Source organism: Eubalaena glacialis, chromosome 10 (genome assembly GCF_028564815.1).
Source record: "Eubalaena glacialis isolate mEubGla1 chromosome 10, mEubGla1.1.hap2.+ XY, whole genome shotgun sequence".
NCBI lineage: Eukaryota > Metazoa > Chordata > Mammalia > Artiodactyla > Balaenidae > Eubalaena > Eubalaena glacialis.
The window spans coordinates 81,882,139-81,908,551 of NC_083725.1; the positions used below are offsets into that span (position 1 = coordinate 81,882,139).

Consider the following 26,413-nt stretch of genomic DNA (forward strand, 5'->3'; position numbering starts at 1 on the left):
AACATATCTATCTGGGACATATTAAGCCCTCAGTAAATGTCTGTTGATTAAACAAAGAACGAATAAATGAACATGCATATATTTATTTCCACATTTCATTTCAATAATATTTATTGAGCGTCTGTTATAAATCAACCACAGTGCTAGATGCTTGATGAAATCGCCACAAATTTTTTAAGTTAAAAAAAAGATAGCTCCTCTATATTTTTAAACATGTAACCTCATCTATTTTTCTAGTATTTTGTTTAAAAATTGGTAATGATTATCTAATGAAACTTGGAGTGGGACAGCAAGAAGTAGAAACTTTAGGATTTTAGGATATCTTTTGTCATCAAAGACCCTTTGCCTCAAAAGATCCCTTTCCCAAGAGTCAAATTAAATGAACATGTTAAAAATAGTTGATGCCTGTGGTTCTATCAAGACTCCCCTATCTAGACAATACACATGAAAGTAAATTAGAACAAGAAGCGTTGCCTCACTTGAGCAGAAGAATGAATCTTTGTCTTTTCTGAGATACTTGTTATAAAGTCATACTAATTACAGAGCCATTTCCTCTTTTAGATGCATTATTTCCAATAATTCACTATGGAGGTGAGGCAAATGGTAACGGTTCATATCTCATCATTCACATTTCTCACTTGTATTTTTATATCTCATTTATTTCTCATTTCAGCCCATTATAATGACAAGAATAAGACGGCATTTTCTTAAAGTATTGTCCTTTAACTAAGAATCTGGCAGTTTTGCTTTTTTAAAGGGGTTGTTTGCCGATTCCAAATAGTTTATCTAAATGTAATTGTCACCTCAGAGTTCTTGTAATAATTGAGATAACATATCTGTAGGTACTCAATAAATGTTACTTCTCTTTCGTTCCTCTTCCCCTGAAACACCTACAACTCTGAGAACACATCCTAAAGCAGACTGCTATGGAACCATGCTGACACTATGTGCACAATTTGCTTCCACTCTGCAGATATTTATTTTTTTAATTTATTTAATTAATTTATTTATTTTTGGCTGCGTTGGGTCTTTGTTGCTGCGTGTGGGCTTTCTCTAGTTGCGGCGAGCAGGGGCTACTCTTCGTTTCAGTGCACGGGTTTCTCATTGCGGTGGCTTCTCTTGTTGCGGAGCACGGGCTCTAGAGCACAGGCTCAGTAGTTGTGGCACACGGGCTTCAGTAGTTGTGGCTCGCGGGCTCTAGAGCGCAGGCTCAGTAGTTGTGGCACACGGGCTTAGTTGCTCCGCAGCATGTGGGATCTTCCTGGACCAGGGCTCGAATCCGTGTCCCCTGCACTGGCAGGAGGATTCTCAACAACTGCGCCACCAGGGAAGCCCCACTCTGCAGATATTTAATGGAACTATTTAATAAGAAGTTAAAGATAGTAAAAAAGTGAAGTATGTATCTTTGTTAGAAATAGGTGAATGGACAAACAATGAAATTAAGAGTGATAAAGAGTAGGGCTGAAGTCTGCTTAAGTAAAAGTAGAGATTGCTAGTAATGTGTCCACTTTCTCTCTGCCAATTCCTCCTTCTGACCAAGGAGACTGACCAAGGTTAGATTCAAAGCCCAAAGCATAGAATAAGACAAAGTTAACTTACACATAGTAATCAAATTCATATTTGCTGCATCTGCCCCATCATAAAAATCCATTTATTTTAGTTAATTTAAAAGATACTTGACCAGCGGTGCTTTAGGGAGGTGATATCTTGACAGCATTTACATGATCCTAAGGTCCAGAAGAATCCTGAATCAAGAATAGAATCCATGTCTAAAGATATATAAGCTTGGATTCTACCTAAAGATTCAAATTAAAATATATAAACAAGACAATACAAGAGTAACATTTTACCTATTACTTTAGATTCAATAAATCAGAGAAACTGTAACATACAATCCACCAACTCTGAAAATTCTGACCCAACTAATAGTGAATTGTTGCTCTCCTTTGTCTCAGATCTTATCTGAATATATATATGCTTTACTTCTTGTTCTGCATCTCACTCTACCAACACACTCAAAATTACCCCATGATTTGTATATTTGTGTGTTTGCCCAACACGGTTGCAGCCAGTGTCTGTGAGTGTTTTTACATCTTCATTCACAAACCAAATCTGTATACTCACAGCAGTATTTTAGAGTTTTATCAACATATCTCAATCATGTATCTATTACCGATCATGCTCTTATTACACTCTACCATCACTGAAAGTACTCCTTCTTAACTTCCTCTGGACTTCAAAGAATGTTTTTGTTGTAGTATCTTTGAATCCAAGTTCCTCTTATTCCACTTTGTCTGAGTACCCTTGAGGAGGCTAGTTTTAGACTCCTGACCTTGAGTTCAATGAGGCTTAGATCTAGCACACCTGCCTGCTTTCAAATTCTCCTCTGGGATAGCATCACATAGCAATTACATATTGAACAAGTCCATCTCCTTGTATAAAAGTGTGTCTGCAAAGGTTCATTTTTAGTTAGTGTGGCAGAAGTATCTGGGTCAATGCCAATTTTTAGTATGGAATCTTTGATTTTCTCTTTAATGGTCATACAATGACCATAGACACATCTTACTCCCAAGAAGATACAAAGTAGGAAGCAACATTTCAACAGTTTCCAAAAATAAGACAAAAGATTTCTTCTGAAAGTGTATGTTTGGTTTATGGGAGAAAGAGAGAGACGCAAGTAGGTAGAAAGGATGTTATTTTTCTAGATTATCACGTTAATAAACAGAAACAAGGTCCATTTGCACCTTACCTAGAAGATTCACGAATCTAAGAGAATGAAGGTGATAATGGAGATTATAAGGATTGTATGTAAGAATGAAAAATGAAAGAAGGGGCAGAGGAGATGAGAAGATAGAGAGGAGAGTAGCAGGGACAGAGAGGAAAGTCACAGAAGAGGAGAAGAGAAGGAAGATAGCAGAGAAGAGAAAGAGAGAATGGAGGAAAGAGGGAAACTGTCTAGTACTAAACCTAGGAATGTGGCAGGGGTTGGGGACAGGGAAGAAAAGGTCATAAAAGCCAACTGTACCCATTATTTTTTTTCTAAAATATTTCCCCTTTCACAGAGATTGAAAAAATGAGGTAAGTCAATTGTCTTCACAAATACTAATTCTTATTTGACTTAATTAGCTTCATGGAACCGATGGCCCCACACCTTGCTTAAGAATTTCAATGGTCACATTTCTGCATAGTCAAAGTGATCCCAAACAATTTATCCAATGTATTACACATATAAACAAGTTTTTCTTCAAAACCAGGCACGATGGTCATTTTTTCCTCCGTTTTTCTGTCCAACAAACATAGTTATTATAGAAAACGAAAGGAAAATTCCACTCTTCATTCGTGTTTGAGTTCCTCTGGCTTGCTAAAATATCCTGGCCTGTAGCATAAGATGTAATTCCATGTATATCTATTTCTTTTTTCCTTAAAAAGAAGACTTTTACAAGATTCAATTATATAAGATTTAAATAGAACAGCAAGTTTTTATATCCATGGCTCTGGAGAGGTGCGCTTTTTTTCTTTCGTCTGTCCTTTCTATTTTTCTTTACAGAGTGAAAATTATTTTATCAAGAAGTTTCAATTTACATTACTAAAAATATGTGGTGACCATCATCACAAGTCTGCTTTTCTTTATGATATATATACTCTTCACAAAAGTACTTAATTTTTTTAGAGCTAAAATTAAGAACGTATTAGAGTTGAGGGAAAAAGCATGGTCATGAAGACAAACAATCTCAAATTTGAAATCAACCTCTATCATTTTCTGTTACTCAAGAAAGTTGATAGAACACTCTGAGTCTCAATTTCATCAACTATAAAAATGGGTGTAATAACAGTTTCTACCTCACAGGGTAATGAGGATGATTAAATAATAAAATTCTCATGGCAAATATATATAAAGCATTAACACAACATCTGGCACAATTAAGCACTTAGAACATGGTGTTATTAACAGGCTATATATGTCACTAGTGGAATACAAAATTTATCTTTCTAATGATAAACAGGCAATGGAATTAGTATCTTGTGTAGGAGACTCAGGTGAAGACGCAGGTCTACAATGGTAGACCTGTACATCAACTATGCTTCAATTAAAAAAAAAAAACTTAGACCAAAGAACATGCAGATCAAGACTTTTTTTAAAAGTGCTTACTTTAATGCAATATTTTTCAAACTATGGATTGAATGAGTGATAAAGTCAATTTTCTGAGTACGAATCAGCATTTTTTATTAAAAAGGAGAGAAGGGAACTGAGGAGAGAGGAAGCAACAGAAAAAGAGGCAAGGATAGGGAAGAAAAGAGAAAATAAAACACATTGCACATATTAAGGATAAGTATTGTTCATGTAAACTTTTTACTTTGGTTATATTAGATTGCATACTGGGTCAGATTAGAAATTCACTTCTTACTCTGAATCACAGTCAAAAAAGTTTAAAAGCCTGCTAACTTAATGGAAACTAGGACATGTGAATCCATGAGCTTTTGTATAACAGGAAAAGGGCCAGCCAACCACCTTGCTCATTCAAAGGTTTCTCTAATTCATGCAGTGTAGCAAATGAAGCCATCTAGTGCCCTTCTGGGTATCTTGTGATATCTTCTTATTTGAAATACTATAGACAGAAGTAGCTACCTATCAGAGATTAGCCAAGGGCAAGAGGGTAAGATTATATGGCTTCTGGATAACCAGTCTAGCTCTAGAATCATGAAGCATGCAATGATGTAAAATGAAAAAAAGTTAGTAAAATTAAAGGATTTAAGATATTTTTCACATTCAATAAATTCAGGCACTTACAAATAAAAGATCGAGGAAATGACTCTTCTCCTAAAAATCTGATGGATTTGTAGAATAACTGGACAGCATACTGCCACCCAGTACACTTTACTTAAATAAACTCAGTAATATTTACCTCTCCTTTTGCAAGATATATAGGGTATGTGTGGGTTTTGGGTGGCAGGAAGGGAGAGAAGTGTTCAAGAGGAAGGTGCATATAAGTGGTTGTGTTCACTTCAGTCTTATTTCAAACCAAACCAGTATGGTGGTCAGCTGTCAGCCAAAGAGAACAGGGGCAGGAACAGAGCCAATCAAGCGGTGTTAAGTAACCCAGTCATTCCATAGAAATCTGTACAGCTCTTGTTCTCTGGCAATACAGCTGGCAACAGCACAGCAGTAATTTGAGGGGTTTTCTATAGGGTGCTTATGAGTTTGATTTCACTGTTGGCTTCTTGCCATTGCAACCTATACACTGGGTAGCTCTGTTTGTGAGTTACCCAACTATGTGCTTGGATGATAAAGAATCAGATTTTTCACTTAGTAGGCATGAAGTCAGCTGAGTTTTCACTTTGCCAAATGTGTCTTCTTTTTTAAACTTCCCAGGTTAAGAAAAATACATGGTTTGTATTGCCAAGCACTTTCCCCCTACACTTTGAGCCATGTATTTCTTTGGGAAACTAAATTCTATTTTACCCATAATTCATCAAACTGTTTTCTCTGACAACTTAAATCTTTAGAGCCTTTTAAAATACCACTTCTCTCATTTTCTCCCCACTACTCTCCTTTTTTCACACTTTCCCCTTGGCAATCAAAAAATACATATAGTTTGCCAGATCTGAAGTAAAGGGATGAATATAGTTCAACTGCTGAGATTCAAGATGATGTTTTACATGTGACCAAATAAACTTTCCATTATCTATTTGCACTTTCATATGACTTTCTTCGGATACTCTCAAAGGACATAATGTAGTTAAACAGTAATGTTATGTAAACAGTTGCCAGTGCATGGCAAATTCAGGTGTTGCTTTTTGGAACTTTTTGGAATTTCTTTTTCCAAATATTTTCGATCTCCAGTTGGTTGAATCTGTGGATGCAGAATCCTCGGATAAGGAGAGCCACCTGTATTTAATTTTGAGTCAACCTCAGCTGCTTCCTATATGCATATATCACTTCATCTTATATAAACCTAATTAATAATACATTCCAAAACTGTTCTGATATTAGAAACTGAACTACTATCACCAGTGCTACCATTTAAAAACCAAAAGCCAAAATTATGGGAGTGGGGTGGGGGAGAAAGTAGAAGATATACAATGAAAATACTTGGAATATACTGTAAAGCATAGTGAATGAGCAGAAGTATTGATCTTCTCCACCCTTTTGGTTCATCAGTGTAAAATTAGGAAATGCTCCTTCTTCATTCTCAAAATATATAAACCTCCAGTAGGATGCCCTTTATTTGTAAACAGATATACATCTTCATGCCAGGGCCATCCATTCCCTCTTACTTCAGCCAGAATACCCAGTTACTTTCTTTCCATAGCTAGGGACAACAGGAAGTCCTCCCAAATTCTGTTTCAAGGAGTGTTTCATTTCCACTGTTGGGCACTGGCAGAGCGGAAGTAGGAAATGTCAAATCCCACCATCAAAAATTGGTCAAAGAAATGTTATTGAGGTTAGATTTCAAAATGAGATTTCATACCAAAACCACTCAACAGGCAGTAGTTAGCTACTATAGCACTCTCAATAGTATAATTCAGCCATATTATAAGGTTAAATGGGTTTCAGTAGGTTGCACAAGTAATCAAATCACCATCTATAACATATTTTCTATAAAAATATCCATTCCAAATTCCAAACAACAAACTTCCTGAACTTCTCCCATTAGTTGGAAATTGCCTACAAATACATCCTTGTGTATACTTCAAAGAAGTCTTTTTGTGATATAGATTTAAAAATAATAAAAAACAGGTAACTGACTATTAGCCTTTTTTAAGTAGGTCATATGCTTTACAAAAGGGTAAGCACAAATTTGAAAAAGCAAGAATTCAATGTGAAAGTTATAAATTACTTCCTCATTTACTATATATGAAGTCTGGGATTTTCAAATACAGTACTTGGAAGTATGCATGAAAAATGATTATTAGTGGCTATAACACATTGTTAATATGATGACAACAAGAGCTGTAATCATGCCAATCCTATGAATTATGGGTAATGGGGAAAATACAGACAGTTTCTAAAACTGTATGTATTATTATGCTCTCCTGAATATAAGTGATGCAGATGCTGCCTAAAAAAATACACAAAGTTTCTAAGCTGAGGGCACTAGGAAAGTAACACAACTTCAAGTCAACCCATTCTCATAAAAATTTGAGAGAAATAACTTAATCATCTGTATAACTCAATACCTTCTTTTCATATATGAGCAAGGCTGTATGGATCCATAAAAATGTCATCTGAGCAGAGCTTTGAACATCTAGCATCAGAACTTCTTATAAAGCCACCAAATGTATTGTACTGATATGCCTAAATGATCTTCTAGTAAAAGCCAATTTCAAATGAGTAAGAAAAACGAGCCTGCTATAAAAATGCAAGCAATGTTCACAGACAAAACCTGGATTCAAAGGAAAGATGGGTGGGCATAAATTATGTAAGTGTTTATAGGAAATAACACATGGATTTTTTGGTAAAAATTAGAATGGAATTTTATTTGTTTAAGAAACTGGGGGGAGGGAGGAGAGAGGGAGATATTAGGCTTTCTCCTGAGGTAGCACAAAGCATAACTGAATACATCATTGCTCTCTTACATTTAACATAAATAAGATATTGAGACTTGCAGTATGAAGTCAGAAGTATTGCCTGTAACCAACTGCACTGTGACATTCTCATTCATCTGCTGAGCCTGAAGTCCCACTGCAGCTGAAGACTTTGATGACTCAGGACTTCCAAACCCTCCCCCTGAGCACACTGCTAGTGGACACCACAATGCACAAGCTCCTAACTCATTCTTCACCCACCCCTCTCTGCCACCAGTAATCACTTTCTTTACCAGCATGCTGTCCTTCAGCCACAGAAGTTGTGCATTAAAATCAGAGCCTTGCTAAACATCTCTGTCAGTTCAGCTGGATATGGAAGATCCACTCATTCAGTTGCACCCACTGGAGTAGTTCCTCATTCTGGGTACTGTGCATTCTAAACAACTGTGAGGTCTCCATTGAAGAAGCATGTTTAAGTGGTATGTCCTTGTTGTTTGTGACTGGGCAAAAGTGTCAGTGTATGTGTGTTTTGGGTAACATTGTGAATGTGTATATATATACATATACATATATATAGATATATATAGATATATATAGATATATATAGATATATCTGCATCAGCATATATCCAAACATCTGAGGGTATAGAGCTGCATGGAACTGAATTTATCATTTTCCTCTTGAAGTACATAATACAGACAAATAGCTGCAGTTAATATATAGCATTTTATAAAATAAATCATTGTATTTGTGTAGAGGAACTTAACAGGACAATAGGGCAGGCCTCTTGCACATCAGTTGGGATGAGAGGGGGGAACACTGTGTTCTTTCTCTGCACCACAACAACAAGTTAGAAAATAAATCTGTCTGGAAAAAATTATCTCAGGTTTTGCCAAGGGAAGGGGAGTTAGGGAAGTTTGAGGTTTCTTATCAAGAAAAACTGACAGCAAGCCTTCATATTAGACTGTATATGTCTATCCACTAAGATTTTACAGGAATGAGAAAAGTATTCTTACCAAGAAAGTTAAGTTCAAATGAAATATTGTTTCTCAAGAATGACTCTAAAGAAGATTTGAAGTTTTCATCAGTGGTTCTAAGAAAACAATTTATAGTGCTTTAAGTGAAATAAGGGTAAGTGGCATTTCATTGCAATGTGCTGCGATGGCCTATATGACTTGAACAGTACAAATGAGATTTCCTGGGATTTTGTTTTCCCTTAGAAAGGAAAACAGGAAGGAGAACTCTTACACAGTGATAAGGCATAAGGCAAGAAATGGACATATAAATAACCGTTAGCTAAGTGTAAAGGATCCCTGAAGAAAGGGAAGAAACCCAGGAGATGTGCACATCAAATAAAAATGGAGAATATGGCTGTATTTCAGCTCAAACCAATATTCCCTTTTCAGGAATCATCCCCTCTGGCTCACTGCTGACAATCCATAGATAGCATATGAGTGAGATAAGTTCGTAAGATAAACAGGGATGTTCCACGGCGGGTAAATAAATTTGTTTCCACTGAGATAATTATTCTTACCATGTGTCACTGCTTTCATGGCATGAACAGGACAGGTGATGCCATCCTATAAAATGCAATTTTTATTCCTATAAAAATATATCTCGATGTCAGCATTGAGATATATAACTCATTCAGCCCTCATGAATATTTTTTTGCTCTGAAGCTATGAATGAGTTTTTGCTTTTATTGTTCTTGTTTCTTGTCTTTTTTAAAAAAATGCTGTCATCAACTGTGCAATACTCTTAAGACACTAGGGGGAAAAAATGGGACTGTCATTATCTTAGGCTACCTGGTCCTATGTAAGGATTACATATGTTATTAAGTGGGATAGCTGAATATAATTGTTTTACTTGAATTTTTTTAAGGTTAACATCTGCATCATATAATCTCTATGCAATACCTGTATCCTCAAATCAAAGCGCTCTCCCAAACCTCATGTCTTATCAGACCTAACCTAGGCAACAACAAGAAATCACAAGCCTTTGTACCAACAAATAATTTTTCCAACTATAATTCACTAGTACCTTATTCCAAAAACATATGAATACTTACAAGATGGTTAATCCTCATTAAAAACTAAGATTACATGACATAATTACATGTAAATAAGAAAAATGAATTAAACTCTTACCCTTTCCTATGTCGGGCACTAGTTGTGAATCATATATACAGTTAGAGCTATATTGCTAAGCTAAAAATATTGGTAAAGATCTAAAAATGACAAACAGTGCCTTTTAAATTAATGTCTTATTAGTTGAGTGAAGTACACTGACAAAGAATAATTTATGCTTATTCAGACTGCACTCGACATCTTCAGGTGTTTCCAAATGAGCTCACAGAAGAGTGATTAAATGCATCTGATAACAAGCCACACATTGCTGAAATTACTTACCGCCTCATTTTATGATTAATTAAACATGTAGATTAAAGTTGCAAAAGAATTTAGATTAATGAGCAAGTTAAGTCTTGCTGATATAAGTGAACTGGGAATTGGATGCTCTGTGGAACTTTATAAACATGCATTTTGTAATGAATAAGACAAGGCTACATGCAGAATCGTGGCCGCCAGGGCCTTTTGACGATGCAGTCTTTTTTAACATGGTTTGACAGCTTTCAAATAACATTCTTCTATAGGCTTTAAACTTTGTGCTTTGCTGTAAAACACAAGACTACATAACTCATGTACCAAGAGTACGATTATTTTCGAGCTCTCCAAGGTGATGACCCCCTGTAGCAGCAGCTGTTCAGAAAAAATTACAAGCTCAATTGTTATTTTAATCAGAGATAGTTTTGTAGTTAAAAGCAGTTATGCAACTTGTAAAATTATATGACACCTCATCAGTACCTTCTCTTCAACACTCCTTCCTCCAGAAGTAAAACCATCCCCAAAAAGTCATAGCTTTCCAGAGGACTTATTAGCAAAGTAGGGTGCTCAGTCATTCATAAAATATTCAAAACCATTTATTAGTGAGGTTTCTGTGCTAGGAAAGGTAATATTTAAATTTATGATGACTTATCAGCTCCAAGATTGTGTCAAAATATCTGCTGGGGTTTGCTGAGTATCCAATTTTTCTCTTAAGATCAGCTTTACCTAATCGGAGTAGTTTAGACTGTGTCAAAAGCCAAGTTGGACTGTATGGTTTTCCAGGGCAAGAGAAATTCAGGTTGTTCACAAAGATGTAGTGCATTCTCCTTTGCAAGGGATACAGAAGTGGCAAGAAATTGAGCCAAAGTTACCAAACAAGCTTTTGGTTTAAAACCTATTCCATTTTTATCACAAAGTTTGTAGCACAATACCATTTATTACTACCATAGCAAAATGAAAGCATTCCTGCAAATTCTTTGAATGGATCCAATCTGCTGTCTAAAATATATTTCTACTTCTTTTCTACTCTACTTATTTTCAGACCTTATGTATAATTCATTTCTTGGCAAGAGTGAGATTTTTATAGTGTAAAACTTTTTCCTTTTAATTCAGATTTTTTATACTCTAAAGAATTCCCAAGAAAACTATGGAAATTTTTACATAAGGATGAAAAGGAGCTGCTTCATGACACAGGTGGCAAATTACCATCATTTACCCCACATATTTATCATGTGGACATAATTGCCCATTTGAAGATGTGAATGAAAATATAATATTGAGACATAAGCCTGACTATATTGAAATTTATTAAAAGCTTATAAGCATCCAAAACAAAATAGTGCCCATTTGATTTATTTCCTTCCAGTTTTAAGTCAATGTGTTTCACCAAATAGCAACAAAGACCCAACGCAGCCAAAAGTAAAATAAAAATAAATAAATAAATAAATAAACGGCCCTTTTAAAAAAAAAGCTTAATTTATAAGCTTTTACCCCTTGTAGTTCAACTTGACTATAGTAGTTAGGATTTCTAGGTAGAAATATGGACCCAAATACTTCAAGGACCAAATAATATCCTTTTTCTTCACATGAAAATTTAAATTCTTCATTTATACCCTTTAAAAGAAGAAATCTTACAACAAAGTGGTTATATTAGCCTGAAAGAGGCTAGTTTAGAGATCTAAAAATAATTCTTTTGTGATCATAAAATGTATTTGGGTATGTGTGAGAAGGACATAGATGATTCAGACAGCTCAACAAGCCACCAAATTTTAAGGAGCAAGATCTTTCCACTTCAGTCATTGCCGTATTATTTCTAGGCCCCACATATTATGCGGTGTACCCTGGAGTTACTAATAATTAAATAAAATTGTGTCACTCCTGTGGCATTTTATTACAAGAAGATTACAAGAAGACACATTTATTTCCCCATGAAAGCAATATTTGTAAAATAACTTTAAGTCCTAAATACTGAATATACTTAGCTATTACATGTATTACTATTAGCATGTTTTAAATTTTATGATAAATGCTTTATATAGTATACCTGCATAGATTACGTAAATTTACTGGTTATTTAAAGTTAAGAGTTACATGTTTAGCTGAAATACCAAAACAGGTACTTCACTCTGAAATTATGAATAAATGGGCAATTTAAAATATCACAAATCAGCCATAATGCACTATAAGAATTCTTATGCATTATTTCATTAAATCAAGATGGTAATTTATTGTAAAGCGTTTTTTATTTCACAACACATAGTCATGTGGGCTATGAACCTTGCATTTCTAAGAAGTGACTAATATTTTCTTCATTTCATCTATAGTTTGAAAGAAAAGTATAAAAATACTCACCAGAAACTAAAATTAGATGACTAAACTCATTTCCGCATGTGATTGGGCCCAGGTTTGTCAAGATGAACTATGAATGCATTAATATCCACAATACTGCCAAATGCTGAATTATTAATATTGTCAGCTCCTTGGTTTCAGTTCATGCCCTGTTGAGGAGTTTTGTGAGATTCATCAAAACTCAGCCTCTCAACATGTTTACAAGTATCATGGAGGCAACACGTCTTAAACTAAAAATAAGGTGACTTTCAACCAAGCAAACTGTCATCAAGGCCAGACTAAGATTCATAAATGCAAAGAACCAGTCTATAGTGAAGACAGCAGATGAAGTCAGGTGCTACCACATGCCAGATCCTTGCCAACTCAGCACCCAGCAGTTGAGATACTAGGTAGATGACTAAAGGTGGTTCTTCACTTGGCAGGATCAGCAGCATTATGCAGTATACCTATGAGTTGTACATGTCAATGCAAGTATTCAAGAACCAAAAACAGTATTGAAAATTGGCTCCAAAACTGCTATGGCTTATCAATTTTTATTCTATTGACTATGCAAATTCTTCAGTTCTCTAAACCAAGGACAGAGTTACTTAACTGGAAGAGTCCTGAATTTTTCCTTCAGTGAAAAAAATAAAAGATTACTCTGTTTTAGTTATGCTAGAACTCCTTTTAAAATCTCCATGTATCCAAAATATTTTTGTAAGTGCACATTAACAATGTTTTTTTATAAACCAATTGGAAATTTAAAGTATGATTACTTTTTAAAAGTCAAAAGTTTCTAAACTTTACTCTGTACCTTGTATTATATGATTTCCATGATGGTAAATTAATATCAAAACTGATTTTATTCATAAAACAAATAATTTAAAAGAATACAAGTAGTTTCCAGACTTGAAAAATTTTAGGATTTCTGACACTCATCTTTCCAATCTTTCATTCAGTAGATATATTCCCTATAAATAGAAACATTTCTGAAAAATATTGAATTGTGGTAGTAAAATTGTTTCATTTGTATGTAAAGTTTAGCCAATAATCCTAATAGTTATAAACATAAGTTAAAACTAGAAGATGTAAAGAAACTGGGTGTTAAAGTTACTTAGGTCTTAGTATTAGACCACAAAAATGCAATGCAATCCTCATTTGCCATAAATCCTCATTTATTAATAGGAAATAAATGGGAACATTAGTTATACTCATAAATTATATATTATACCTGGGCTCTTATACAAAGTGATGAGGGGTCACAAAGTCCTTCTTGAAGCATTTTTCTTTCCTCATCAGAAGATATAGAATGTCTAAAAAGAAGAAACTAATAGTTATTGGACCCACTATCTGCAACATAAAATAAATTTACTCTATGCATTATATAATCTTCCCAACAACCACACCCATTTTACAGATGAGGGAATTGAGTCTCAGACAGGCTAGGTAATTTTCCAGAGTTACACCAGTGACAGAGATAAAAGTGAAGCCCTACTGAACCCAGCTCCAAGGTCCATTTGTTCTTTCTGTTATATTATGCTTATTTATCGCCTATAGTATTTTTTGTGTTTATGCTATTCTCCACTATCTAGAATTTCTTTCTGCTTCTTCTCAGTTAATCCATCCCTATCACTTCCTTCCAAGGTTCACAAGTATACTCCAAAAAGTATACTGTGTTCTCTCAGCACTTTGTTTAAAAGCCTCTATTACAACAATTCAAGTTACACTGATTCACACAATATACATTTATGAAATGTTACCAACATTACCATCTATATTCAGCAAGGTGCTGAAGGTATCACAAAATGGTTGCATTGACAAACTACAATAAGTCTTTCCTAGTCTCCATTCTATACTCCTCTATCCTCTCTCAGCTTCACAATAACTTTAGAAGTAGTAGTAGTAGTATTTACTAGTACGATTGTCATTATCATTATCATTATTATATATTATCAACCTCAACCAACCACCTTTTGCTCTCATGCTGCTCTCTGGAACTCCTCTACACTTTCATTCTGCTCAAATGTTCTCATCCACTAAACCATCTCTCTTTCCTTCCCAATCAAAAATTCTACTCTTGAATATTTCATAAAAGGTGTGAGATACTCTCGACTATTCGTTTATGCAACAAAGATCTAAGCATTTACTATATGCTGGAAACAAATGATAGATAAACAAGATAGATCTTATTTATCTAAGAGCTCACAATCTACCACAAAATACAAACAAGTAAACCAAAATTTATAATGTAGATCCATGTCATCATGAAAGTATGTAAAAAAAAGTGATGTGAGTACAAAGAATAAAGAGTAATAATTCATCTGGAAGCCTTCATATGGAAGGTGGTATATAAAATAAAGCTTCATTATTGAACAGGATGCAGGTGGAGAAATAGCAATAGTGACTGATTATTGAATACTTTCTATGTGTGAAGCACTCAATATACTGCATGTTTAATATATATCATATATTTTCTTCACATATGTAGACATTTCTGTTCCTGACCAGGGCGGACTAACAGGGACTGGATTCTTCTTGGGTTAAACAACTAAAAAAAAACTGGATGAAATATATAAAAACAACAGTTTTCAGAAACTGGACATCAAGCAATGAAGAAGTGATTCCTGAGAAAGGAAAAACAAATGAGGTCATCTCTACAGTTGTCCCAGCTTACTGCCTCAAGAAAGAAATTACCAACTGCAGTGTACAGAGGCAAATCCTAATGGCCTCACTGAGTTAAGAAGACGAAGCTAGGGACTCCCTAGGGAGTCTAGGGAGGCCAAGGTGGATATAGTTGGTAGGGCAAAGTAACAGAGGAGAAAGACCTGCACATAAACTTCCAGAGGTCTGCAGAGAATCCCTCACAATTACTGATAAGCACACATATGTGAGGAAACTAACCAAAGTTAGGGAAAGATATACCTAAAAGCAGCAGAGAAATCAATCCCCAGAGCTCACACAAATCCAGGAATAATTCAATTTCCCATCATCAAAGTGTAAAACTTCACAATGCCAGGGGCACTGGACAGAATACTCAGAAGAGTATTGCCTCAGCAGTGCAGAAACTTAGCCTTACACTATAGGCTGCACTGGTTCCAACTGACAGTGCTTAAAAGCAAGTATTGAAAGGATCAAACTGTTTCCAAGTATCTTAACTACATACCAGAAAAAACATCAAAAAATATTTATAGAAATACTGAAAGATTCAGCACTCAACAAGGTAAAATTCACACAATTTCTAGCATCTAATAACAAATCACCAGTCATGCAAAGAAGCAGAAAAATACCACTCATTATGAAGAGAAAAAGCAATCAATTGAAACTTGTCCAGAAATGACACAGATGATAGAATTAGTAGACAAGGATATTAAAACAGTTATTAGTTGCATTCTATTTGTTCATGAAACTAAAATAGACTGAACATACTAAGTAGAGATATCAAATATACAATATAGACCCAACTATAACTTCTAGAGATAAAAAATACAATGTCTGGGATGAAAAATCACAGGGGTGGAATTAAAAGCAGATTTGACACTGCAGGACAAAGACAAGTGAACTTGAAGGCTTATCAATAGAAACAATGCAAAATGAAACAGAATGGGGGGGAAAAAGATGAAAAAATGTGAACAGAATCAGAGAACTGAAGAACAACTTCAAGCTGCCTAATATGTGTGTAATTGGATTCCACAAAGAATGGGAGTTTAAAAAAAAATTCTGAAGTAATAATGGCTGAAAAATTTTCAGATGTTACAAAAACTATAAGCCTACAGATACAAGAATCTCAAAACACCCAAGCTCAAGAAACATTACGAAAACTACACTAAGGCACATAGTAATCATGTTGCTTACAACCAATGTAAAAAGAGAAAATCTTAGAAGCAGCCAGAGGAAAATGACACATCATACACAGAGAAACATAATAAAAATTAAGGCAGACTTCTTTCTGAAAACAATGCAAGCCAAAAGACAATGGATCAATTTTTTAAATTACTGAACCACAAAAAGTTAATCTAAAAGGCTATACCTAGCAAAATAAAGATTTTTCAGAAATATAAAAGGTGATGGAAGTATCACCATCTCACCAGCAGACATAATCTACAAGAAATATTAAAGAGGTCCTTCAAGCAGAAGGTAATTTACCAAATGGAAATCTGAATATACACAAAGAAATAAAGTACATTGAAAATGGTAAATATGTGGGTAAATATGAAAGACTATTTTTATTTTTTAAATATCTTTAAAATATTGACTATTCAAAGCAAAAATAATAAAAATTATCTTTACATTTAACATATGTAGAAGTAATGTGTATGACAATAGCACAGAGGCTAGGAGGGAGAAATGGAAGTATGCTATTGTAAGATTCTCATCCCATGTGTGATGTGGGATAATATTACTTGAAGTAAGACTGTGATAAGTTGTATAGGGTTGCTATAACTACTAAAGCAACCACTAAAATATATTAAAACAAAAAAATTAAGAAGCCAATAAGGGATTTTAAATGAAATCATAAAAATTCTCAATAAATTCAAAGGAAAACAAGAAAAAGGGGAAACAGGATGATGAACAGATGGTACAAACAAGAAACAAAGAGCATATCATATATTTAAACTCAACCATGTCAATAATCACATTAAATGTAGATGGTCTAAACACCCAAATTAAAAGGAAGAGGGCTTCCTTGGTGGCGCGGTGGTTGAGAATCTGCCTGCCAATGCAGGGGACACGGGTTCAAGCTCTGGTCTGGGAAGATCCCACATGCCGCGGAGCAACTAGGCCCGTGAGCCACAATTACTGAGCCTGCGTGTCTGGAGCCTGTGCTCCGCAACAGGAGAGGCCGCGATAGTGAGAGGCCCGCGCACCGCGATGAAGAGTCGCCCCCACTTGCCACAACTAGAGAAAGCCCTAGCACAGAAACGAAGACCCAACACAGCCATAAATAAGTAAATAAAAATTAAAAAAAAAAAAAGGGAGAGATTGTCATACTGGATAAAAAAGCAAGACTCAACTGCATGCTGGCTACAAGAAATCCACTTTTAAATGAAGACACAATACTTTAAAAGTGAAAGGATGGAAAAATATATACCACGGTACCACTAATAAAAAGAAACCTGCAGGGCTACCAGACAAAGTAGATTTCAAAGCAAAGAATATTACTATGGATAAAGGGATTTTTATACAATGATAAGGGTGTCAACTCAGTAGGAGGACATAATGACCCTAAACATGTATTCACCTAATAGAGCTTCAAAATACAGAAAAACTAATAAAATTTCAGGAAGAATTTTAATCAGAGTTCTCAAAATCTCTCTCCCTCAATTAAGGGTAGAACACGTAAACCAAAAAAATCAGTAAGGATATTGAAGACCTGGACAGCACTGTCAACAAACTTTACCTAGTTTACATTGATAGAACTTGCCAACCAACAAAAGAACTAGTAATTCAGTAACAGAAAGATATCTTGAAAATCTGTAAATATTAGGAAATAACACTTCTAAATGACACACGGATCAAAGAAGAAATCAAAAGGGAAATTAGAAAGTATTTTGAATTGAATAAAAATGTAAACACCACATATTAAAATTTATGGAACACAGCTAAAGCAGTACTTAGAAGTAAATTTTATAGCACTAAAACCTATATTGAAAAAGGGGGTCTCAAATCAATGATCTCAGCTTTCACCTTAAGAAACTAGAAAAAGAAGGGCAACATAAACCCAAAGTATGCAGAAAAAAATGAAATAATAAGACTAAAAGCAGAAATCAATAAAATAGAAAAAAGGAAAGCAATATTAAATTTGATGTGTTTACATTCAGATAGCATAAATGAGAGGCGACATCAATAAATATTCTACAAATATTAAAAGATATGTATTATGAACAAATCTATGCCAATAGATTAAAAAATTTAGATAAAATGCTCTTAAATAAACCACATAACTTAGATGAAATAGATAACCTCAATAGCCCTATATCTATTTTTTAAAATTGTATTTGTAGTTAAAAACCTTCCCCAAAAGAAAACTCCAAGCCCAGATGGTTTCATTAGTGAAGCCTTTCAAGTATTTAAAAAGTAATAATACCTACTGTACACAAATTCTTCCAGAAAATTGTATAGAAGGTAATATTTCACAACTCATTCTATCAATATAAGGCTACAGTAATCAAGTAATCAAGATAATGGCATAAAAAAATAGACAAATAGATCAATGGAACAGAATACAGACTCCAGAAATAAACCTATATATATATGGTCAACTTATTTTCAACAAAAGTGCCAAGGCAATTTAATGGGGAAAAAGATAATCTTTTCAGACAATGGCACTAGAACAATTGGACAGCCATAAGCCAAAATATATACCACAAACTTCACCTCACCCTATTACAAAAATTACCTCAAAACGAATCATACATCTAAATTAAAAGCTAAAACTATAAAACTTCTAATGGAATGCATAGAAAAAAATCTTAGTGACATTGGGTTTTGCAAAAATTTCTTGAATGTAACATAAAAAGCATGAAATATAAAACAAAAGCAAGAGCGGGAGACCTTAAAGATGATGGAGGAGTAAGACGTGGAGATCACCATCCTCCCCACAAATACATCAGAAATACATCTACATGTAGAACAACTCCTACAGAACACCTACTGAACACTGGCAGAAGACCCCAGACTTCCCCAAAGGCAAGAAACTCCCCACGTACCTGGGTAGGGCAAAAGAAAAAAGAAGAAACAGAGACAAAAGAATAGGGACGGGACCTGCACATCTGGGAGGGAGCTGTGAAGGAGGAAAAGTTTCCACACACTAGGAAGCCCCTTAACTGGTGGAGACGGCGGGTGGTGGGGGGGGAAGCTTCGGAGCCACGGAAGAGAGCGCAGCAACGGGGGTGCAGAGGGCAAAGCGGAGAGATTCCCGCACAGAGGATCAGTGCCGACCAGCACTCACCAGCCCGAGATGTTTGCCTGCTCACCAGCCGGAGCGGGTTGGGGCTGGGAGCTGAGGCTCGGGCTTCGGAGGTGAGATCCCAAGGAGAGGACTGGGGTTGGCTGTGTGAACACAGCCTGAAGGGGGCTAATGCACCACAGCTAGCCGGGAGGGAGTCCGGGAAACAGTCTGGGACTGCCTAAGAGGCAAGAAACCATTGTTTCCAGGTGCACGAGGAGAGGGGATTCAGAGCACCGCCTAAACAAGCTCCAGAGACGGGCGTGAGCCACGGCTATCAGCGTGGACACCAGAGACGGACATGAAACGCTAAGGCTGCTGCTGCCACCACCAAGAAGCCTGTGTGCAGGCACAGGTCACTATCCACACCGCCCCTCACGGGAGCCTGTGCAGCCCGCCACTGCCAGGGTCCCGTGATCCAGGGACAATTTCCTCGGGACAACACACGGCGCGCCTCAGCCTGTTGCAACGTCACGCCGGCCTCTGCCACCGCAAGCTCACCCTGCATTCTGTACCCCTCCCTCCCCCGGGCCTGAGGGAGCCAGAGCCCCCTAATCAGCTGCTACTTTAACCCCGTGCTGTCTGGGTGAAGAACAGACGCCCTCAGGCGACCTACACGCAGATGTGGGGCCAAATCCACAGCTGAACCCCAGGAGCTGTGCGAACAAAGAAGAGAAAGGGAAATTTCTCCCAGCAGCCTCAGGAGCAGTGGATTAAATCTCCACAATCAACTTGATGTATCCTGCATCTGTGGAATAACTGAATAGACAACGACTCATCCCAAAATTGAGGCAGTGGACTTTGGGAGCAAATGTAGACTTGGGGTTTGCTTTCTGCATCTAATTTGATTCTGGTTTTATGTTTATCTTAGTTTAGTATTTAGAGTATATTATCATTGGTCGATTTGTTTATTGATTTGGTTGCTCTCTTACTTTTTTTTATATATAGATATATTTTTTTTCCTTTTTCTCTTTTTGTGAGTGTGTATGTGTATGCTTTTTTGTGTAAGTTTGTCTGTATAGCTTTGCTTTTACCATTTGTCCTAGGGTTTTGTCTGTCCGTTTTTTGTTCTTTGTTTTTAGTATAGTTTTCAGCGCTTATTGTCACTGGTGGATCTGTTTTTTTGTTTGGTTGCTCTCTTCTTTTGTATTTTTCTTTTTTTTAATTACTTTTTAATTTTTTATTTTTAATCATTTCCTTTTATTTTTTATTTTAATAACTCTTTCTTTCTTTCTTTCCTTCTTTCTTTCTTTCTTTCTTTTCTTTTCTTCTTTTTTTCTCCCTTTTCTTCTGAGCCATGGGGCTGACAGGGTCTTGGTGCTCCGGCCGGGTGTCAGGCCTAAGCCTCTAAGTTGGGAGAGCAGAGTTCAGGACATTGGACCACCAGAGACCTCCTGGCTCCACGTAATATCAAATGGCGAAAGTTCTCCCAGAGATCTCCATCTCAACGCTAAGACCCAGCTCCATTCAACGACCAGCAAGCTACACTGCTGGACACCCTATGCCAAACAACTAGCAAGACAAGAACACAACCCCACCCATTAGCAGAGAGGCTGCCTAAAATCATAATAAGGCCACAGACACCCCAAAACACATCACCAGACGTGGACCTGCCCACCAGAAAGACAAGATCCAGCCTCATGCACCAGAACACAGGCACCAGTCCCCTCCACCAGGAAGCCTGCACAACCCACTGAACCAACCTTACCCACTGGTCGCAGACACCAAAAACAACAGGAACTATGAACCTGCAACCTGCGAAAAGGAGACCCCAAACACAGTAAGTTAAGCAAAATGAGAAGACAGAGAAACACACAGCAGATGAAGGAGCAAGGTAAAAACCCACCAGACCTAACAAATGAAGAGGAAATAGGCAGTCTACCTGAAAAAGAATTCAGAATAATGATAGTAAAGATGATCCAAAATCTTGGAAATAGAATAGAGAAAATACAAGAAATGTTTAACAAGAACCTAGAAGAACTAAAGAGCAAACAAACAATGATGACCAACACAATAAATGAAAAATTCTCTAGAAGGGATCAATAGCAGAATAACTGAGGCAGAAGAACGGATAAGTGACCTGGAAGATAAAATAGTGGAAATAACTACTGCAGAGCAGAATAAAGAATGAAAAGAATTGAGGACAGTCTCAGAGACCTCTGGGACAACACTAAATGCACCAACATTCGAATTATAGGGGTCCCAGAAGAAGAAGATAAAAAAAAAAAAATGGACTGAGAAAATATTTGAAGAGATTATAGTTGAAAACTTCCCTAATATGGGAAAGGAAATAGTCAATCAAGTCCAGGAAGAGCAGAGAGTCCCATACAAGATAAATCCAAGGAAAAACACGCCAAGACACATATTAATCAAACTATCAAAAATTAAATACAAAGAAAAAAATATTAAAAGCAGCAAGGGAAGAACAACAAATAACATACAAGGGAATCTCCATAAGGTTAACGGCTGACCTTTCAGCAGAAACTCTGCAAGCCGGAAGGGAGTAGCAGGACATATTTAAAGTGATGGAAGGTAAAAGAACTACAACCAAGATTACTCTACCCAGCAAGGATCTCATTCAGATTCGACAGAGAAATTAAAACCTTTACAGGCAAGTAAAAGCTAAGAAAATTCAGCACCACCAAACCAGCATTACAACAAATGCTAAAATAACTACTCTAGGCAGGAAGCACAAGAGAAGGAGAAGACCTACAATAACAAGCCCAAAACAATTTAAAAAATGGTAATAGGAACATACATATTGATAACTACCTTAAATGTAATTAGCTTAAATACTCCAACCAAAAGACACAGACTGGCTGAATGGATACAAAAACAAGACCCGTATATATGCTGTCTACAAGAGACCCACTTCAGACCTAGGGACACATACAGACTGAAAGTGAGGGGATGGAAAAAGATATTCCATGCAAATGAAAATCGAAAGAAAGCTGGAGTAGCAATTCTCGTATCAGACAAAATAGACTTTAAAATAAAGACTATTACAAGAGACAAAGAAGGACACTACATAATGATCAAGGGATCGATCCAAGAAGAAGATATGACAATGGTAAATATTTATGCACCCAACATAGGAGCACCTCAATACATAATGCAAATGCTAACAGCCATAAAAGGGGAAATCAACAGTAACACAATAATAGTAGGGGACTTTAACACCCCACTTTCACCAATGGACAGGTCATCCAAAATGAAAATAAATAAGGAAACACAAGCTTTAAATGACACATTAAACAAGTTGGACTTAATCGATATTTATAGGACATTCCATCCAAAACAACAGAATGCACTTTCTTTTCATGTGCTCATGGAACATTCTCCAGGATAGATCACATCTTGGGTCACAAATCAAGCCTTGGTTAATTTAAGAAAATTTAAATTGTATCAAGTTTCTTTTCCAACCACAACACTATGAGACTAGATATCAATTACAGGAAAAAATCTGTAAAAAATACAAACACATGGAGGCTAAACAGTACACTACTAAATAACCAAGAGATCACTGAAGAAATCAAAGAGGAAATCAAAAAAAACCTAGAAATAAATGACAATGAAAACACGACGACCCAAAACCTATGGGATGCAGCAAAAGCAGTTCTAACAGGGAAGTTTATAGTAATACAATCTTACCTCAAGAAACAAAAAACATCTCAAATAAACAACCTAACCTTGCACCTAAAGCAATTAGAGAAAGAAGAACAAAAAAACCCCAAAGTTGGCAGACGAAACAAATCATAAAGATCAGAGGAGACAAATCATAAAGTTGGCAGAGGAAACAAATCATAAAGATCAGATCAGAAATAAATGAAAAACAAATGAAGGAAACAATAGCAAAGATCAATAAAACTAAAAGCTGGTTCTTTGAGAAGATAAACAAAATTGATAAACCATTAGCCAGACTCATCAAGAAAAAAAGGGAGAAGACTCAAATCAATAGAATTAGAAATGAAAAAGGAGAAGTAACAACTGACACTGCAGAAATACAAAGGATCATGAGAGATTACTACAAGCAACTATATGCCAATAAAATGAACAACCTGGAAGAAATGGACAAATTCTTAGAAAAGCACAACCTTCCGAGACTGAACCAGGAAGAATTAGAAAATATAAACAGACCAATCAGAAGCACTGAAATTGAAACTGTGATTAAAAATCTTCCAACAAACAAAAGCTCAGGACCAGATGGCTTCACAGGCGAATTCTATCAAACATTTAGAGAAGAGCTAACACCTATCCTTCTCAAACTCTTCCAAAATATAGCAGAGGGAGGAACACTCCCAAACTCATTCTATGAGGCCACCATCACCCTGAGACCAAAACTAGACAAAGATGTCACAAAGAACGAAAACTACAGTCCAATATCACTGATGAACATAGATGCAAAAATCCTTAGAAAATACTAGCAAACAGAATCCAACAGCACATTAAAAGGATCATACACCATGATCAAGTGGGGTTTATCCCAGGAATGCAAAGATTCTTCAATATATGCAAATCAACCAATGTGATAAACCATATTAACAAATTGAAGGAGAAAAACCATATGATCATCTCAATAGATGCAGAAAAAGCTTTCAACAAAATTCAACACCCATTTATGAAAAAAAAACTCTGGAAAGTAGGCATAGAGGGAACTTACTTCAACATAATAAAGGCCATATATTACAAACCCACAGCCAACATTGTTGTCAATGGTGAAAAACTGAAACCATTTCCTCTAAGATCAGGAACAAGACAAGGTTGTCCACTCTCACCACTATTATTCAACATAGTTTTGGAAGTTTTAACCACAGCAATCAGAGAAGAAAAAGAAATAAAAGGGAATCCAAATCGGAAAAGAAGACGTGAAGCTGTCACTGTTTGCAGATGACACGATACTATACATAGAGAATCCTAAAGACGCTACCAGAAAACTACTAGAGCTAATCAATGAATTTGGTAAAGTAGCAGGATACAAAATTAATGCTCAGAAATCTCTTGCATTCCTATACACTAATGATGAAAAATCTGAAAGAGAAATTAAGGAAACACTCCCATTTACCATTGCAACAAAAAGAATAAAATACCTAGGAATAAACCTACCTAAGGAGACAAAAATACTGTGTGCAGAAAACTATAAGACACTGATGAAAGAAATTAAAGATGATACAAACAGATGAAAAGATATACCATGTTCTTGGATTGGAAAAATTAACATTGTGAAAATGACTGTACTACCCAAAGCAGTCTACAGATTCAATGCAATCCTTATCAAACTACCAATGGCATTTTTCACAGAACTAGAACAAAAACTTTCACAATTTGTATGGAAACACAAAAGACCCCGAATAGCCAAAGCAATCTTGAGAAAGAAAAACAGAGCTGGAGGAATCAGGCTCCTGGACTTCAGACTATACTACAAAGCTACAGTAATCAAGACAGTATGGTACTGGCACAAAAACAGAAATATAGATCAATGGAACAGGATAGAAAGCCCAGAGATAAACCCACGCACATATGTCACCTTATTTTTGGTAAAGGAGGCTAGAATATACAATGGAGAAAAGACAGCCTCTTCAATAAGTGGTGCTGGGAAAACTGGACAGCTACATGTACAAGAATGAAATTAGAACACTCCCTAACACCATGCACAAAAATAAACTCAAAGTGGATTAAAAACCTAAATGTAAGGCTAGACACTATAAAACTCGTAGAGGAAAACATAGGCAGAACACTCTATGACGTAAAACACAACAAGATCCTTTTTGACCCACCTCCTAAAGAAATGGAAATAAAAACAAAAATAAACAAATGGGACCTAATGAAACAAAAGCTTTGCACAGCAAAGGAAAACATAAACAAGACGAAAAGACAACCCTCAGAATGGGAGAAAATATTTGCAAATGAAGCAACTGACAAAGGATTAATCTACAAAATTTATAAGCAGCTCAGGCAGCTCAATATCAAAAACATACAACCCAATCCAAACATGGGCAGAAGACCTAAATAGACATTTCTCCAAAGAAAATATACAGATTGCCAACAAACACATGAAAGGATGCTCAACATCACTAATCATTAGAGAAATGCAAATCAAAACTACAATGAGGTATCACCTCACACCAGTCAGAATGGCCATCATCCAAAATCTACAAACAATAAATGCTGGGGAGGGTGTGGAGAAAAGGGAACCCTCTTGCACTGCTGGTGGGAATGTAAATTGATACAGCCACTATGGAGAACAGTATGGAGGTTCCTTAAAAAACTAAAAATAGAACTACCATACGACCCAGCAGTCCCACTACTGGGCATATACCCTAAGAAAAACATAATTCAAAAAGAGTCATGTAGCACAATGTTCATTGCAGCTCTATTTACAATAGCCAGGACATGGAAGCAACCTAAGTGTCCATCAACAGATGAATGGATAAAGAAGACGTGGCACATACATACAATGGAATATTACTCAGCCATAAAAAGAAATGAAATTGAGTTATTTGTAGTGAGGTGGATGGACCTACAGTCTGTCATACAGAGTGAAGTAAGTCAGAAAGAGAAAAACAAATACCGTATGCTAACACATATATATGGAATCTAAAAAAAAAAAAAATGGTTCTGGAGAACCTAGGGGCAGGACAGGAATAAAGATGCAGACATAGAGAATGGACTTGAGGACACAGGGAGGGGGAAGGGTAAGCTGGCACGAAGTGAGAGAGTGGCATGGACATTTATACACTACCAAATGTAAAATAGCTAGCTAGCGGGAAGCAGCCACATGGCACAGAGAGATCAGCTCAGTGCTTTTTGACCACCTAGAGTGGTGGGATAGGGAGGGTAGGAGGGAGACGCAAGAGGGAGGAGATATCGGGATATATGTATATGTATAGCTGATTCACTTTGTTATAAAGCAGAAACTAACACATCATCGTAAAGCAATTATACTCCAATAAAGATGTTAAAAAAAAAAAAAGAAAAGAAAAGCAATAAATTGGATTTTGTCAAAATTTAAAACACTGCTCTCAAAGGACACTTAAAATTAAAAGGCAAGCCACAGGCCAGTAAAAAATACATACAAAACATTATCGGATAAATAACTTGCATCTTAAAAAAATATAAAAAAATACTCTTACAACTCAATAAAAAAGAAGACAACCCCAATTTAAAAAAACAGCAAGATGTAAAATGCACTTCAACAAAGTAGATACATGGATGACAAACAAGCACATGAAA

At 36.0% G+C, this 26,413-nt stretch overlaps 2 protein-coding genes across 3 annotated transcripts in view; one reads left to right on the top strand and one right to left on the bottom strand.

The window, feature by feature from the left end:
• SOX6 (SRY-box transcription factor 6) overlaps positions 1-26,413 on the bottom strand; it is a 537,504-nt gene that overhangs the window by 496,781 nt on the left and 14,310 nt on the right. Inside the window, exon 1 of one of the 2 annotated variants that reach the window (XM_061201492.1) lies at positions 12,262-12,295. The exons of the other annotated variant lie outside the window; for it this stretch is intronic. The gene's annotated coding sequence lies outside the window, so the exon portion shown is untranslated. Of the gene's footprint in view, positions 1-12,261; positions 12,296-26,413 lie in introns of those variants that run through there. 2 annotated transcript variants of the gene reach the window in all.
• The window catches only part of LOC133099896 (heat shock protein HSP 90-beta-like), a 110,629-nt gene that overhangs the window by 77,135 nt on the left and 7,081 nt on the right, over positions 1-26,413 (top strand).